Source organism: Callorhinus ursinus, unplaced genomic scaffold, assembly GCF_003265705.2.
Source record: "Callorhinus ursinus isolate GAN/ISIS: 27379988/994484 unplaced genomic scaffold, GSC_fseal_2.0 scaffold9, whole genome shotgun sequence".
NCBI classification, from domain to species: Eukaryota; Metazoa; Chordata; class Mammalia; order Carnivora; family Otariidae; genus Callorhinus; species Callorhinus ursinus.
The window spans coordinates 21,284,301-21,301,385 of NW_027397071.1; the positions used below are offsets into that span (position 1 = coordinate 21,284,301).

The following is a 17,085-nucleotide window of genomic DNA, read 5'->3' on the forward strand; positions in this document are numbered from 1 at the left end:
GAACCAGATTCTCATGGATAAATCAAGACCAAGACTGAGTCAAGATCTCACAAAACTTTCACAGGTAACCCGAGGTAAAGTTCGTCTTGTAAGAAGCCTGGTATGAACTCCTCCAGAGGTGGACATATCCGGCCTACACCCATCTTCCTCCTTTGATCATCTTCTTAACATACTTGCAAAAGGAAGTGTTGAGGACAGACAGAGACACACAGTAGTGTTTTTTAGTCACTAGATGGCTTTTTTCCAAAGAAAAGAGTTTTCAATCTGAGCAGATAAGCAAAGGATTCCTAAACAAGGACTTCGTATTCCTAGGAGATGTTTGGAAGGTGAAAATAAAGAAATCACAGCTCAGGCCCACTGTGGAACATGGCATCCATCACAGAGAAACCCCAGACAGGAAGCTTAAGGGGTCTCCTAGAAGTGTGCTATCCCAGTTCCAGAATCTTGAGATGCCATATTTAGTATATATTTTTACTGCTGAATCCCCAAAAGATGGTCTGAAAAACCTGTTGATGAAACAAAGCTAAATGTATTAGATATAACACAGTAATGCCTATCCCCTTATTAGAGTCTTAGTAGTGTCTGAGCTGAGAAGGAGGGTGTCAGAGAAGGATATTTATAAGGTTTATGGGGTGATTTTTAAGGGAGGTCTTGCAAGGAGCCATATGAGTTGGGATTCTGCAGATTTTGTGATATAATAGATTTGGATTGGTGGGCAGAGTGAGGTAAGAGTTTTGAAACAGGCCCTGATGAGCAAGCTGTTAGTCTTGATAAGTAATCTCTTTTAGTTGGTTCAAGTCTTATCTTCCAGTAGCAGGTATTTCCTGGAGCAAGTAGTTAAATTATTTTTGCCTGGCCCTAGTATTGTTTGGCATGGAAATAGGAAAGTAAGCTTGGTCAAAGAATTGTCTAGCGCAGGGAAGCAAGGTAGGTTTGGTCTTGGTATTCACTGGTATAGAGAAAAGTTCTGAAACAGTCACTCTTGAAGATTCTTGCTTAATAAAGATCTTTGAATTAAATCTAAACAAAACTGCAAACTCTTTCTTTTTAAATTTTCCTTTTGTAGTGTTAACAAGCTGAGTGGCAAACAAAAAGGAAGTTTAAGCTGTTAAAATAATAATAATAACACAAGTAGCAAAAAATGAAGGCAAGTGCTCACAACCTTAAGAACACATGATAATGCTAATTTTATACCTGCCATTCTAAACGTGGGAAGAGGAAGGTTTGAATTTGACCTACAAAGGAGAATAGATCCTAGCTTTTAAAATCTATATAGCACAAGCATATTGTTTGATTTGGGAAGCAGACTCCAAAAACACTGTATATGTGAGAGAGAGCATGTGTATTTGGGCGTGTGCCTCTATGTCCCATCACACACCGGAAAATAAAGGGTTTCTGCAGAGGGAGCATGGGCGTGAGTGTTCGTTTTCTTATCAAACAGAGACGGCACAGGCTACAGGCCAGGCTCCGTGACAAACATTAATAAGACTGAGATGACTGAGGAATCCCTGGCCTCAGTGAGCTCACAGTAGAGCAGATGGATCCAAGTAAATGGATAATCATAAGAAAACATGGAAAGTACAGTGGGCGAACCCCGAGAGGGAGTGGCTAAGGGTAGGTAGAGGGATCGCAGAATACTGACATTGGGGCTGAGTCTGGAAGGATGAGAAGAGAGCCAAGCAGAGGAGAACAGGGTGTGCAGGCAGCTGGGAAGGCTCTATGCAGCAGGGATTGTGCAGGGATCAACAGGCCCTCCTCCAACATTTGCAGGGCCTAGGGCAAGGAGGATACAGATGGAGGTCCCTGCATCATATGTCTAAATATTTAAAAATTGTAAATCAAGCTTAAAAACTGTGAAATACCCAATTCTATCTCCTACCCTGAAAACATATCTTTATGACAATAAAATCGAAATATATGTGTAAGGCTATGGTTTTTTATAACTAAAAGTTGGCAAAATAGTAAAGGCAACTAACTTTAATTATTGTCGAACATTTCTGGGAAGGACCAAAATAAAAATAAAAACAATAGCAAAGAAATAAAGACAAATAATTCATACATTATTTTATATATATTGCATGACATTTGCTTGCTTTCAATTCAGCAAAATCACCACGTTGTAAAAAAAGATTTTTACATATTTGCATTCATTCCATTAATAACTTAAAAAGCAAAAAATTAAATGCAATTGTATTCTAAGTATATAATGTGAAATGTATTCTCATCAAAAATGCAGATAATGTAAAAAATTAAAATTATTAACAAATGTTTCCAAATTATTTCTTTTTAAAATATTAAAAATCATTTACCCAAAAAAAAAGGAAAATCAAATCATTGTTAGGGAACATTAAATTTTTACTCAAAATATTTAAATAAAGTTGAAAATTTTATTTGACTTAAAAAAATATTCTCATGAAATGTACTTAAATCAAAATTTTCAAATTACCATTTTAATTAAAATTAACTTTTAATTTTAAAAATAATTTTAAATTTCAATTAAAAAATCTTGTTAAATACTTGCGCAAAAATGAAACTATTGCCAACTCTGGTTTCATGTCCATCTATTTGCCAATACAAAAAACATATCATGCTGTATGCATGCTACACCTAAATCTAGAGATTTAGATTCCTCTGTTGCTGTATACAACTGTGGTGAGCACAACACTATTTTCTTTCGTGCTTCCAGAATTATAAGCTGGAATGGAAAGAGAATCAGGAAAATGGATGCTCAGAATTCCTAGGAAACAGTATTTTATCTTGGGAAAATCTATGGCATTCACGCTATCTGCAAGGAATGATCTGACAAGTTTAACATGTGGGGCCCTCTAACCAGAGGTCCAGGACAGGGGTCCAGGATATTAGAGCAATTCTGGGAACCAACCACATCACCAAATGAAAGATAACGGTGACAACTGTCAAGGGCCTCATGAGCCAGGCTAGGGAGGCTCATTGCCCATTGCCCACTACTCAGAGAACAAATGTATTAACGTCTTCCCTTCACTGTTTTTCCTCCGATGGAATAACATTAGCTCCTCTCTGATATAGAAATCTAGATAATCCACTCTAGAGATGATCAAAAATCTATTTTGGAAGTATGCCATGGAGCCCTGAGCCCTCAGGAAAGAGAGAAAGAAGTCAAAGGATCAAACAGTTTATAATGTCTTTTGAGAGTCTTCTGTATTTCCGAGAAGAATTCACATTTGGGAAAAATATATACATATTTATATTCACACATATAGATTTGTAGTTCCTTTTACTCACATATTAGAAAAAATTTCCTGACAAGCAATTTTGTTTCCCTGTTTTCCATAACCTTAGTAAAGCGATACATCTAAACCCCAAATTTCACCGCACGACTCCCCAGCAAAAATCCTCTTCAAAGACTCTGTCACTTGTGAGAGAAAAGCCCAAGGTCCTTACGGTGACCTCAGATCCCTCCTCATCTCTCAGCTGCGCCACTAACCAGAGCCTCCTTGAGGATGTCCCAGCTTCTCCGTGTGCCCCTGCCTCAACCTTTCTCCCCACAGCAGCCTGAGTGAGAAATGAGACAAAGCCACGGCCGTGACTTAAAAGCCTCTGAATAACTTTCTATTGCACCTCAGACAAAATATAATCTTCTTACCATGAACTGCAAAAGGCTGCAAGATTTGGCTTTGTCTGCATCTCAAACTTAATCATCTGCCACCTTCCTTCTTGCTCACGATAATGTAGCCTTTTGGGCTTTCATTCATTTTCTAAAACATGTGGAGTTCCTTCCTATCGCGGGGCTTTTATACTTGCTGTTCCTTCTACCTGGAAAGTTCTCCTAAATCTTCACACGATTAGTTCCTAGTCTTTCCCTGGACACCCCGCTTAAAACACATTCCCAGTTGTTCTCTCTCCAACACCCTATTTCCTATTTGCTTCATTCACAGTATCTTCCACAACCTATATTTGTTCATTTCTTATTTATTTGTATGACTGATACATTCCCCTTTAGTGCAGAAAACGTTTCTGATTTGTTTGGTGATATTATTCTCAGCTTTCGGCACAAAACTAACTCACGAGAGGCGCCGACTATGAATTTGTTAGTTACCCACCTCCGTGGGTTGTTTTCCTAACATGGGTATTTCACATACCAATAAGACCAAACAGCTCATAGTTTCACCAAACCCTCAAAGGAATAATTAGAGCTATTTTATGCCTCTGTGTTTTTGCTTGAGGCATCTCATCTCCCCCAGATAGTTCTTTCCTCTTTCCCCACCTAGCGAACCACCCCTGATTCTTCAAGCCTCAGCTCAGATATCTTCTCCAAGAGACAGAGCTAAATACACTTCCCTTGTGCTTCCATAGAACCCTCTGCTTTTTTCAGTGGTTATCACTCTTTATGGGCATACATCTTCATTTACGTTGTGCGCTTTAGAAGTCAGGAACCATACCTTATTTATCGTTCATCCCCACAAATGGAGTACAGTGTTTAGTATACTACAGGTGTTAAATAACTGTGGTTACATGGAATCAAAACATTTCTTCCACTTCTAACAGGAACGGTGACATACATAACCTTCTGGGTCTGACTGCCTGGGATCAAATCTCATAATCATCTTGCGAAAGTCACTTGAATGTGTGCCTCAGTTTCCTAATCCATAAAATGGGGCTGAAGATAAGGGCTATGCCATAGGTTGTTGTAAAGATTAAATTAGTTAATACACGTGAAACATTTAGAAGTGTTTACATGCCCGGCCCACACTCAATAAATGTCACCTGTACATTTATCTGAAATGTGTTTTGCATAATCTTTTTCTTTTTTTCAGGATAACTGGAACAAATAAAAGAAGTTCTTCCAATATCTCTTCTTGTGTAATGGTAATAAACTTTGGTTTATGGCAAATTTGTGATTATCTTGGCACTAGCCCCTCTTCTAATTGGGCACACATACATAAATCGTGACTTTAGCTGCTTGACTGTTGTGTAACTTAAGGAGTATGTATATTGCCAGTCTGTGCCACTTGGCAGCTTAAAAAATTTAATTTAATTTAATTTAAAAAGGGAGAAATGCAGTACATGTGAGATTAGTACTATGTAAATATGCTTAAATCTATCCCCATATGTTTTGTTCAAAATGTTTTACACTGTTCAGTAGAAAAAGAAAACAGATCTGATCATATATCACCTCCCTGTTCAAAATTTTTCTACAGGTCTCAGAATAGGGAGAAAAATGGAAATATCTCAACATCCCCTCGAGAGAAATAAAACGAACCCAGGTAAAGAAATAATAACTGGAAAATACATAGAAAGGACAAATAATCATAACAAATCAAGCTTATTAGTAATCAAAGAATATCAAATCAGAATCCAAGGTCTATCTTTTAACTATCAAATAGCAAGATTTAAAAAAATGAATGTTCAGTGTTGGCAAGAATGCTGAAAACACACGCTCCTACATGGGACTGCTGGGAGGGCAATTCGGTTCAAGATCTCAGAAAAAAAAAAAAAAAAAACTGGAAATAGGTACCAAGAGCCCTTTAAAATTTCATACCCTGTGGACTGAAAGTCTCTTTCCCAGAAACAGTATGAGGAAATAATCAAGTGTTTTGACAAAGATTGAATACAGATTTTCATTCCTTTATTACTTACAATAATGAAACATTGGAAATAACCTAATGTCCAGCTAAATTAATTTATGTTACTGTTATACAGTGAATTACACAAGTATATAAACCATGCTTTTGAAGCATGTATGGCAACATAAAATATTTGTTTTATACTGATTATATAAAAGGTGGTATATAGATAATAAGTACAATGCCAATTACATAATGTGTATGCATATTGGGTGTGTGAAAGGAAACACATTCAAATGTTTGTGATAGATTACACATAGGTATTATGATAAAAAAGCTGATTTGTGATTGTTGTTGTTGTTAGTGCTTTTCTTCTAAATTTATAATTTTTTTTTAACCAGGGCATACGGTATGGTTTTCTAATCAGAAAGATAATCCAATTAAAGTTAATAAAATTTTCGTGTTGGCATTAAAAGCTCTCTACAATTCAACACAGTCTACCTTACTGTAACACTAAATTTCAGTCATAACATGGAAACTATTAGAATTACAGGATTGGGAGACAAGTGACCAGAGTTCTTTTTAAGTTCTGCTCTGACTTTGGAGAAAAATCACTTAACCACTGTGAGTCTTGGTTTTCTCAACTGTTAAGAATGTGAACAATTTCTGCCTATTCCACAAAAGTTATTGTGATTCCTAAGTGAAATAGTGTATTATACTTAATAACTGTTTAACCAATACCTGTAAGGTAAATAAGGTGTTTTAATATGTTAGAAGGATATAGAAATATGAGCAGTCATTACAAGTGTTAATTAAAATAATAATAAATAGATACTAAAAAGTAAGCAAAACATGATACAACCAGGTGGTTCATACTTAGGTCACCAAAACTAAATCTATGATTTTATCTTCCCACCCTTTTCTGTCCATTCTATAATAAATGACTGCTTTTAGTAAACTCAGCAGAAAAAAAGTTAAAATTACTTTCAAGAAAGTTGAAAATACTTAATGTTGTATTTTTCAGTAGATAAGGGAAATTCTAGGTATCCAATTTTCTCTGTATGTACAGAGTGAGTAGAATTCAAATTTTTTTTCAATTTGATCCATGTTTCTTTTCCTGAAGAGCCAAAACCAAATATTTACTTCTTAACATACTTGATTTGGGCTTTTCGATAATTATTCTCAGTAAGACTATATTGCATTTATTTAGCACCTTTCTATGTGTCAAAATATTTTCATTTAAAATATCTTTACTGATTCTCACAACCACCCGGGGAGGTGCCATTAGCAGTTTTCCTTTAATTCAGTGGTATCCCCAGTAGTCTACTAGAACTAGCTTATCTAGCTAGAGCCAACAGTGAATTTTTTTGGAATTTTGCAAGCTCATTTTTTAAGCACAGACTATTAAAAACTAGATTATATAAATTGTACTTAGAAATAAATAAATTATATTAAGGTGGTTATAAATACTCAAAAATCATCACTTCCTAATTATTTGGTTACATTTTACCATTGTCTCTGCTCTTGAGTTTACATCCGCCTGTTGAATCTCTGTAGTGGAAATGCTATGTAGTAGAGTGCTGCCAACTCTGCATTTGGTGGCATCACTTTGATAGCTTGAAATCAGCCACGATGAAAGTGTTCACACCACTAAAATTGGCAAACGCTACAAATCATGGCTTGATTTATTGTTGTGTCGATTGACTAGACTGAAGACAATGGTGGAGAACAAGTTAATAATGAAGATTAAACTTAAATGTGTGCCACGTCTACAGCCATTATGCTGTGAATAGCACAAAAAATGGAAGACATAGTCTTCCAGTACTTGAAAGCTCTTATTCCATTCAGGGAAGAAGTCACTCGTCATTGATAAATGAGTGACGTTCCAACACACGTCTTCATTGTTTCATTTTTGTCTTACTCATTGACATAAATGAAAATATCAACTAACATTACATGTCAGAGCTACACTCATTCATCAAGTGCGACCGTAGGTTGGCTATTCTACAAGAGGTGGCAAAAATCAAAGAAAGCATTCTGTGGGAATCAATTGGCTATATGGAATTTACAGTAAAGAGTACATGTAATTATTATTTGTAAATTACATACAATGCATTCCTTATATCAGTAAAATTTATGATAAAGTCGTATACGTATAGATAATGCATTTTGGAAAAGACCTAGTTGCTAAATATTTATCATCACACCACCACCATTTAATGACAATAACCAGATAGAAAAAATAAACGCAAAAACAATGCATCTTGAGTGATGACCTCTATCAATTAATGATCTTATTTTTATTTAAAGCTTTATCATGCTGGAAAGCATCCTAAGATACACCTTTCTCAGACCTCAGCCTACATATAAAATATATCACACCTGTGTGTCTATCACTTTCCATAATGCTCATGAGTCCAAGCAGTTTGCCCCAGGTGTCAGAGAGAGAGTACCAGGCACAAAATTTTCGTCCTCTTCATTTTTCTTCCTCTGTCTCTCAGACCCAGGCCACCACATCATCTGCCACCCGCATGGTCACCATTTCTCCAAATTAAAGCCCCAGCCTGAATGGCTTTTGTGCACCACGTGCCCAGCCTATACATACTCCTGTGCGTGAAATAGCACACTGCATACCGTAGGATCTGGTTCCCTGAGTCACCACGGAGGGGCTGGATCACTCAACTCAGAACTGAGTTGTTGTCAGTGACTCTTGACCTAAGGAGACAGGAGATGAGATAGAGCCCAGTAGATAAACGTTCATTCCTTTCACCTTTCCACGAACTACTACAAGGTTCCTCCTTGCAGCTTTTCAGAGAAGTCCAAATGATGAGCTGATGCACCCGTTGGGAAACATATTCTCTCTCAGCAGTTAGTCATAAGCAGTGGCCAGAATGGTAACATATCACATTACATTGCTTCACATTTGTTCATGCTTCACTTTCTTTGTTCTTTACCTTGCTTGTATGCTTTACATTAGCATCCACACTTGAATCCTTTTCCACTGTTTTCTACAGAATCCAGGCTAAGACACAAACTTTAGCTAGCTAGTAACAGTATTTTCAGGAATCCAAATGTATTAGCTTCCTGTGGCTGCTTTAACAAATTACTATAAACTGAATGTCTTAAAATGACAGAAATTAATTCCCCAACAGCTCTGAAGGCCAGAAATCCAAAATCAATGTGTTAGCAGGTTTGTACTCTTCCTGGACATCCTAGCAGAGAATCTCTTCCTTGTGTCTTCCAGCTTCTGGTGGCTTCAGGAGTTCCTTGGTTTATAGCCACATCACTCTAATCTTTGCCTCTGTGGTCACATTGCCTCCTTCCCTTCAAAAATCCCTGTGCCTCTTTCTTATAAAGATGCATATGATTGCGCTTAGAGCCCCACCAGCACAACCTAGGACAAGCTCTTCTCTCAAAACCGTCACATCACTTGCCAATACGGTAATAATATATATTCACAAAGCCAGAGATTAGGACCTGGACATATCTTTCTGGAGGACACTGTTCACCTCACTACACCCATGGGGGAAAAAAATGTTGCTCATAGTCACAAATCAATTATATATTAGGAAGTGGAAGTATTTTTTTAGAGTAGATACTTCTGTAAATTTTGCAGAGCCTGATACTCCTGTGACAGCATAACTAGATATATGTTTAGTCAAACAAAATGCAAAAATCAGGCACAAGAGAGTGGAGATTAAACAATGCAAAAGTTTTTATCCTGTTATTCATCCACTAAAACATGAGGGTCATATCAACTGTTCCTGCATGCACAGAAGACAATGGCTGTCTTTGAAATGCAGAGTAAGTGTTTTGAAGCGGTATGGGTCTGGAGGGAAAGAATTTCTAATTATTAAAGCAAAATCTTTTTTAAAAATAACTGCTTAGGCTTTACCTTCTGCTTTATCATGTTTTTTCTTTACACAAAAGGTTTTAGCTTCATTTCTGCCTTTTTAAAAAAAAATGAAGAAGGCTAGAGTGAAGGGTTACTGGAGGGGACGGGAGAGGAAAAGGTGGAGGCAAGCTCTGTAAAGTGAACAGCTGGGGTGTGCCTGATCTGAAAGTGGCTGCTAATATTACATTGTATAAGATCCCAGTGTGAATTCCAGCTGTGACCATGTACTCTGTTCTTCCATCTGCAGCGTGATCATGTACTCTGTTCTTCCATCTACGGTGTGACCATGTACTCTGTTCTTCCATCTGCAGCGTGATCATGTACTCTGTTCTTCCATCTACGGTGTGATCATGTACTCTGTTCTTCCATCTGCGGCGTGATCATGTACTCTGTTCTTCCATCTACGGCATGTACAAAAGGAATATTTATCATTTGCATATTTGAATTCCACATGCATTTTTTTTCATTTGTTAGTGTCTTCAATTTTTCTTCTTCAATTTGCTTTATAAGAATAGGCTCCCTTCTCTGGGCTGGGGAAAAAAAAAGTCCTGGCACAAAATAATATGATGTGTTTATATTTGAGTTTCTAAATATAATTCATACCATACTCATCTATCATTGTCTCATTTATCATTTATTCTTTGCACTGTAGTTACAATTACGACATCCAGAAGAAAGGCAGGTTTTCTGACTCCTAAATGCCCCTGGGTCTTTCCTAGCTCACTGAGCAGTTATAAATGAAAGACATTTAACTCACTGGGTTGTAGGTTTCTGCAATGCAATTTTCAGCTTACAGGTAAAGCTAGTTAGCATTAGAAGCTGATAAACTGTACAAGCAAAATCGTTTAGGAAAGAAATGCTTCTACTTTGGCAATCTTTATATTAATTCATAATTCAATAAATATATTTTACGAATTGAGTTTCTTAAATCACTTAAGATCACTGTGATTATAGATATCTTACCCTTTCTTAATTCTTAGAACTCAAACGTCAACAAGTTTGATTTTATAAAACAGGCCTGCCTTTGTCTCTTCTTTCCTTATTGGCATGTAAAAGCCCCACTGCACATTTACTGGGAATGAGTCTCAGTGCCCTGGACTAATCTCGCACAGACCATTATGATCAGACTTCCTGAAACTTCCTTGTGAATTTTTGGAGCACATGATTTCCAGGGGAGTGTAATATGCAGCATGACAATTTTAGAGGCACTTACATCTTTAGTAGGGGATGATATTTTGATTATTACAATAGTTCTACATTCAAAAAGAATTCTGGGTACCTTTGGTGGTATACCTTGATATATATAGGTATATATACTATATGATATGTATAAGTGTGTGTATGTGATATATACATATAACAGTATGGTATACAGTATGATGTATAAATGGTCGACAGGTACATGAAAAAGTACTCAACATTACTAATCTTCAGAGAAATGCAAATCAAGACCACAATGTGTTAAGATAGCTGTTATAAAAGACAAGAGATAACAAGTGTTGGCAAGGATGGGGAGAAAAGGGAACCCTTATACACTATCAGTGGGAAAGTATATTGTTATAGCCACTCTGGAAAACAGCATAGAGGCTCCTCAAAAAAACTTTTAAAAAGAACTACCATATGATCCAGAAATCCCACTTCTGAGTATATATATCCAAAGGAATGAAGTCAGTATCTCAAAGAGATATTTATGCCCCCAGTTTCATTACTGCAGTATTATTCATAATAGCCAGTATGTGGAAACAACCTGTGTTTGCCAATGGATGAATAGATAAAGAATATGTGATATATGTATCTTGTATAATATATATATGTATAATGTGATTATATAAATATAATGGAATATTATTCAGCCATAAAAAATAAGGAAATCCAGAAAGCCTGTCATTTGCAACAACATGGATGAATCTGGAGGACATTACACTGAGTGAAATAAACCAGACGCAAAAGGACAAATATTGAGTGATCTCACTTATATGTGGAATCTAAAAAAAATTGAACTCACAGGAACCAGAGAATAGAATGGTGGTTTCCAGGGGTAAAAGCAGGGTGGGGGCTGAGGGGGTGGGGAGATATTGATCAGAGGGAACAAACTTTCAGTTATAAGATAAATAAATTCTGGAGATTTAACGTAGGGCATAGTGATTATAGTTAACAATACTGTGTTTTGTACTTGAAATTTGCTAAGAGAGTAGATCTCAAGTGTTCTCACCAGAAAAGAAAACAATGGTAATTATGCAAGGTAATGAATGTGTTAGTTAATTTGATTGTGAAAATCATTTCAAGTATATGTATATTAAGTCATCGTGTTGTAGACTTTTAAAAATCACATTGTACAACCTGAATATGTATGATTTTTGTCAATCATATCTTAATAAAGCTGGAAAAAATATGTGGGTAAATATAAAAGTGCCAGGAATCAGATCCATTGGTTGCGGGACATGGGGTGGATATAGACTACAAATTGTTATAAGAAAAACGTTGGGGCAAATAGATATGTTTATTGTCTTAATTGTGGTGATAGTTCCACAAGTGTGTGTGTGTATATATATATATATATACATATATATATATACACAATTATGTATATATAGGAATATGTCAAACCTGTCACCTTGTATACTATATATGTACTTTATTTTGTGTCACTTGTACCTCATAAAGCTGTAACAAAATAAAAAGAGACAATTTACAATGAAATAGTTACCCTTGAGGAAATATGTTCTTCCCATGCACAACTGGAAAAACTCCATTCCTAAAATATATCACCACGACATTCTAATGTCATGGGCAACCTGGCAGTGGATAAATAGGGTTATTTAATCATAACACCTGGTTTTCAAGTCCTGAAGCAATCATTGTCACATGGAAATTTCTACCGCATATTGCTAAGTTCAGTAGTCAGTTCTCCATTCTCACCTTCCGTGAGCTCTTGGCAGCATTTGACAAGCTGATCGCTCCCACTTTCTGGAGAAGTTATTTTCACGTGGCTTCCATATTTCCCTCTTTCACTGGCCACTTCTCCTTAACCTCTTTTGCTTTTGTCAACCCAATATCTAAATGGTGGAATGCCCTCGTTCTTGCCCCTCCTCTCTCTGTCTAAATCCACATCTTTGGTTGTCTCATCTGGTATTATTACTCGAAATACATCCAAATATCAATAACGTCCAATGTACATGTCCAGCCTAGATCTCAGTCTTGAATCCCAAGGGCATATAGCCAAATAAATGTGCCACGTCTCTATTTTTGTTTCATAGAGAATTTATTTTATGTTGGTTTTTTTTTGTTGTTGTTTCATAGAGATTTTAAATTTAACATGCCCCAAAATAGAATCCCTGCTGTCTCTCACCTTTCCAAACTGCTTCATTCACACTTTTCCTCATGTTAGTGAGGGGTAACTTCATTCTGTCAGTTGCTCATGCAAAAGACCTTACTTTATTCCACATCTGCTCTGTCAGGAAATTCTGTTGGCTCTACTGTCAAATAGATATTTTATCCAACACCTTCTCACCACCTCTCTTGTTAGCACCATCGTCTGTCACCCGGATTGTTACAATAGCCTCCTAACTACCTTTTCTTCTTTCACTACTATTCCTCCAATCTATTATTAATGCATTCAGAGTAAAAACGGACACGGGCTGTCTTACTTCTCTGACCCAGTCTCTTATTCTTCCAAAAACTCCATTCCAGTCACGCTGTCCAACTCACTACTTCTCACACACATCAGGGAAAATTTATGTCAGATTTGCTCGTCCTCTAGATATCTGCATGGTTTGCTCCCTATCTCCGTCTTGAATCAAATCTTCTCAGGCCTTTCCTGAAGTCTTTTTAAAACTGGAGCCAGACCCTGGGCCCTCACGATTCTTAAATGCTCTCTCTTCCACTCCCATTTTAATACTTTCCAAAGCATTTATCACCTTCTAACACGTTTTTCAATTGACTTATTTTATTTATTATCTATCTCTCCCACTAAAATGTAAACCTATTGCAGGGATTTTTTTTTTCTTTTCGTTTTTTCACTGCTGTGTCCTTGGCACCTTGAAGAGTAGTTCATTGTAGACAATAAATAAATAAATAAATAAATAAATAAATAAATAAATAAATGTGAGTGAAGATATTGCCAAAAATATAGGATGATACTGCATTGTTAAATTCTTATTTTAGTACTATAAATAGATTTATGTTTTAATTCTCATATCACTGCAAAATTACCTAAAAGAATTGTTATGTTTCAAGATTAAAGGATGTCACTTGTGTGGTTGTTAGGTGTTAATTCTGAATAAAGGTGAAGCAAAGTACCTGTTGAGCTCAGCACTTACCAAAAAATACAGAACTTTCTAATGGAAGCACCATTGGTACTCAAACCTTTAGGACCCAAGTGAGCTTTACTACAATAAAACAATATGGTTCTTCCTCGTCTGGCCAGAAGCTGATAACTTCTTTCCCTCATTTTGAACCTGGCATACAAGGTAAAATGTGGCTCGAAGGATTTTTTTTTTCCACGAGTACGTAGCAGACGTGAGTACAAGAGGACAGAAAGCAGACAGATATCAGTCAAGGGAAGTATCTTTGCTTCACAGACTTCATCTTTTCACCTCAGAAATTATATTTATACGTGCACTTTCAATTCTATCAAATAAAAAAGTCTTTACAAGCAAAAGCATATGTCAACATTCCACGGACTGCTGTAACGATTTCCGTCATCATTAGCAGAGTATCTTCTCTTGTACCTTTTGTTTGGCTCATTTTGGAAGTCAAAGAACTGACTAATTTGGGGGAGTGGGGCTAGATTCTTTTTTGGAATTTTAATACACATTCATAGTTTTCTTAGTCCACCTAAGAGACTTGACGATAATATTTGTATTAGCTGGGGGTGTAGCAGGCAGGATAAAATCAGCAATTTTCCTCTTACCTTCTAGGGCAAACTTGATCAACACTTCTTCTGATGTAAATAGGTTGGCCTTAAAATGTCCTCTTTGTACCTGACAGGTTCCTGTTCAAAGAGTAAACTCTTGTTTATTTGGCTTTTTAAAAAGGTCTTTTCCTCTGCACCCAATTTATCTGACTTTAATCTCAAAATTTTTAATCAAAATTCTCTTCCACTTGAATATATTCAAATAGATTGTATTTTCTTCTCTCTCTCTCTCTCTCTTTTAACAATTTCATGTTTTCACTAGGACTAAAGTTTTTCTTCCTCTGAGTATAAACTGAGTATCTCCAAAGATAATTAAGAAAATTACACCTAAAAAAGGCACCATCCATGACTTTTTACCTTCCTGGATCCAATAATTTTATTTGAGCCCTCCAGCTTATTTCCTTTACATGTGTTTCTTTTAAAGAAAGTCATTTTTGAGCTAACGGAGGGGTGTAAACATCATACTTCTGCAAATTTGGTAATAGTAAAGTACTGTGTTATCGATATAATTAGCCAGATTGCATTAAATTCATTTTTTTAAAGCTTACTGGTGGAGTTTACATGAAACAAATGTTAATGGTGTCCCATTGTGCATACAGAGAATAAAATATTAGTCTTCCTTTTCCCACCGCATGCCTGGTTATTAGACTGGGCCTCAGACCCAGTCTCAGGTTTCTTAATGCTGGTCAGGTGCCCTGTGATATTCCTCACTCTCTTCTCCATATTGAGTCCCTCTCAAGAGTGCTAGTTCATTGGTTGATGTGCTGGGTTCCTACCTACTTTTCACCAAGTTCTTGAGAGACATAGCCTCTTCTTGTGTCCCTGGTTCTCTGATAGGGTTTTATCACACATGGATAAAATTCTTAAGGATACCTACTAGGTCACTTGTCTTCCAAATATTGACTGATGTCCAGATGTTGTTCAGTCCTAGCAACTGCCACAGGTTAAACATCATTTCTAGAATTAGCATAGAGAATATTGTATTCTTCCTATACTATGCTTAATATACATGCTGCCATCCTTCCAGAATTGTCTGTGATAGCTGAGCCAGTTTCCCAGTTTTTCTTCTTGCCTTGGTGAGAATTTTGGCCTCCATTTTCCTCTTTATGTTGGTAGGGTATAGCATTCCAGATGTGCCATGCCATAGAATAAAGGCCATCTTCCCAGTTCTACCCAGGGATGTCCCAGGTTTGGTCTTCCTCCTGCAGCCATTCTTCACAGATCCTTTGGTTGGCTTCTCTTCCTCTTGTCACCCAGTATGTTAGTGGTTTTCAGGCTTCTGTCTTTGGCCTCTTTTCTTTTCATTCCCCTTTGGTGATTGTATCTACTCCCTTGATTTTAATGACACATCTTAAATGCCAAGTCTTCATCTTGAGCCTGGATCTCTCTCATGTGCTTCAGGTGTGTTTATCTAATTGGTTACAAGACCTCTCTGCCCCAATCTTCATCACACCAATGCAGTTCCCTAAATTCAGTGCAATATTACCTTTCTTGTACGTGCCGATTCCTCCGCTACAGATGCTTCCCTTCATTGTTTCAAAACATGATTCAAAGGCCGTCTTTTTTGTGAAAACTTTCCTGAAGCTAATCATTACACCCTTTATGTTCAGGGTGGTGAAGAATGACTGGTGTTGTGGAGGAAAAGTTTTAGCCAGTCACGGGATGGGCAGAAATTCTTACCGAACAAACAGACATTGAGTGTGGACAACCTTGTGAAGCTATTGTATATGCTGAGACAAAGATAGTTTTGCTCATACTTCACTATTGCTTTTGGTAATAATAATTACAGCCTCCTGATAAAGTAAGTAATTTATAAGAATTTATTGAATTGAGTTATAGGAAACTGAAAAGCTAGGAACCCAATCAAATGCTAATATTTTTTAAAAGCAATTAATTTTTATACTGTAACTTATTGGAATTATAAAGGTTTCTGCTACGGTTTTTGAAAGTATGCATATTAGAAGGAAGAACAAAAAATTATTTTAAATATACACTATAAAAACTGAGCTGGCAAAACAGCGATATGTTAAAAAAAATTCAGACAACATTTTTTAAAGTGTAAAAAGATCCAACCATGTTCTTTGTAATATTTAGGACAGCAGCAGAATTGATCTGGCCAGCCGGCCCTATTTTAACAAAATTATATTTCATATTCAGCTCTTGTAGCAATGAACATTGTTTTCTCAGCTGGTGAGACACAACATATCATTTTACTACCAACAGAAACCTAGAATTCAAAAAAAATCATGACCAAAAGTAATGGCACAATGACATGACAGAGAGACATGGGTCTAGGTTTGGTATCTTCTTTGGAAATGACAGCAAATGGCAGCACAGCACATAATCATAATGCAGTTGTTTCTGATTTCATAGTAATGATTAAGGTCAATAAATAAATGTACTGATAACAAACATGCATGAAATAACAGCCTAGCTGGCAGTGTGGTATGGTAGAACAAGCCAGACACTAAGAATTAGGAATCCCAGAAGCCAAAATTAACTTTGCTATCAAACAGATTCTTGGGCAAGTCACTTAACTTGCTTAGCCCTCAGTTTTCCATCTGTAAAAATGTCTGGTCCGGAACTTTAGGTCATTTCTAGTTCTGAAACTCTTTTATTTTAAGACACATCGAAGTGGAGCCATGGCGCAAAGCTTCGGGAAAGTGGAAGGCCAACTTAAGGTGACTTTGTAAATTCATGTCTGTCTTCTCTTGCATTTTCTACAGAGATTC

At 36.5% G+C, this 17,085-nt stretch overlaps 1 long non-coding RNA gene across 1 annotated transcript; it reads left to right on the forward strand.

Annotated features, from left to right (window-relative positions):
* The first annotated feature begins 48 nt into the window (after nucleotides 1-48).
* Nucleotides 49-5,328, forward strand: LOC141373351 (uncharacterized). The gene is made up of 3 exons (XR_012379243.1): nucleotides 49-64; nucleotides 4,794-4,845; nucleotides 5,178-5,328. It is a non-coding gene; the product is annotated as an uncharacterized lncRNA (long non-coding RNA).
* The last annotated feature ends 11,757 nt before the right edge of the window (nucleotides 5,329-17,085 follow it).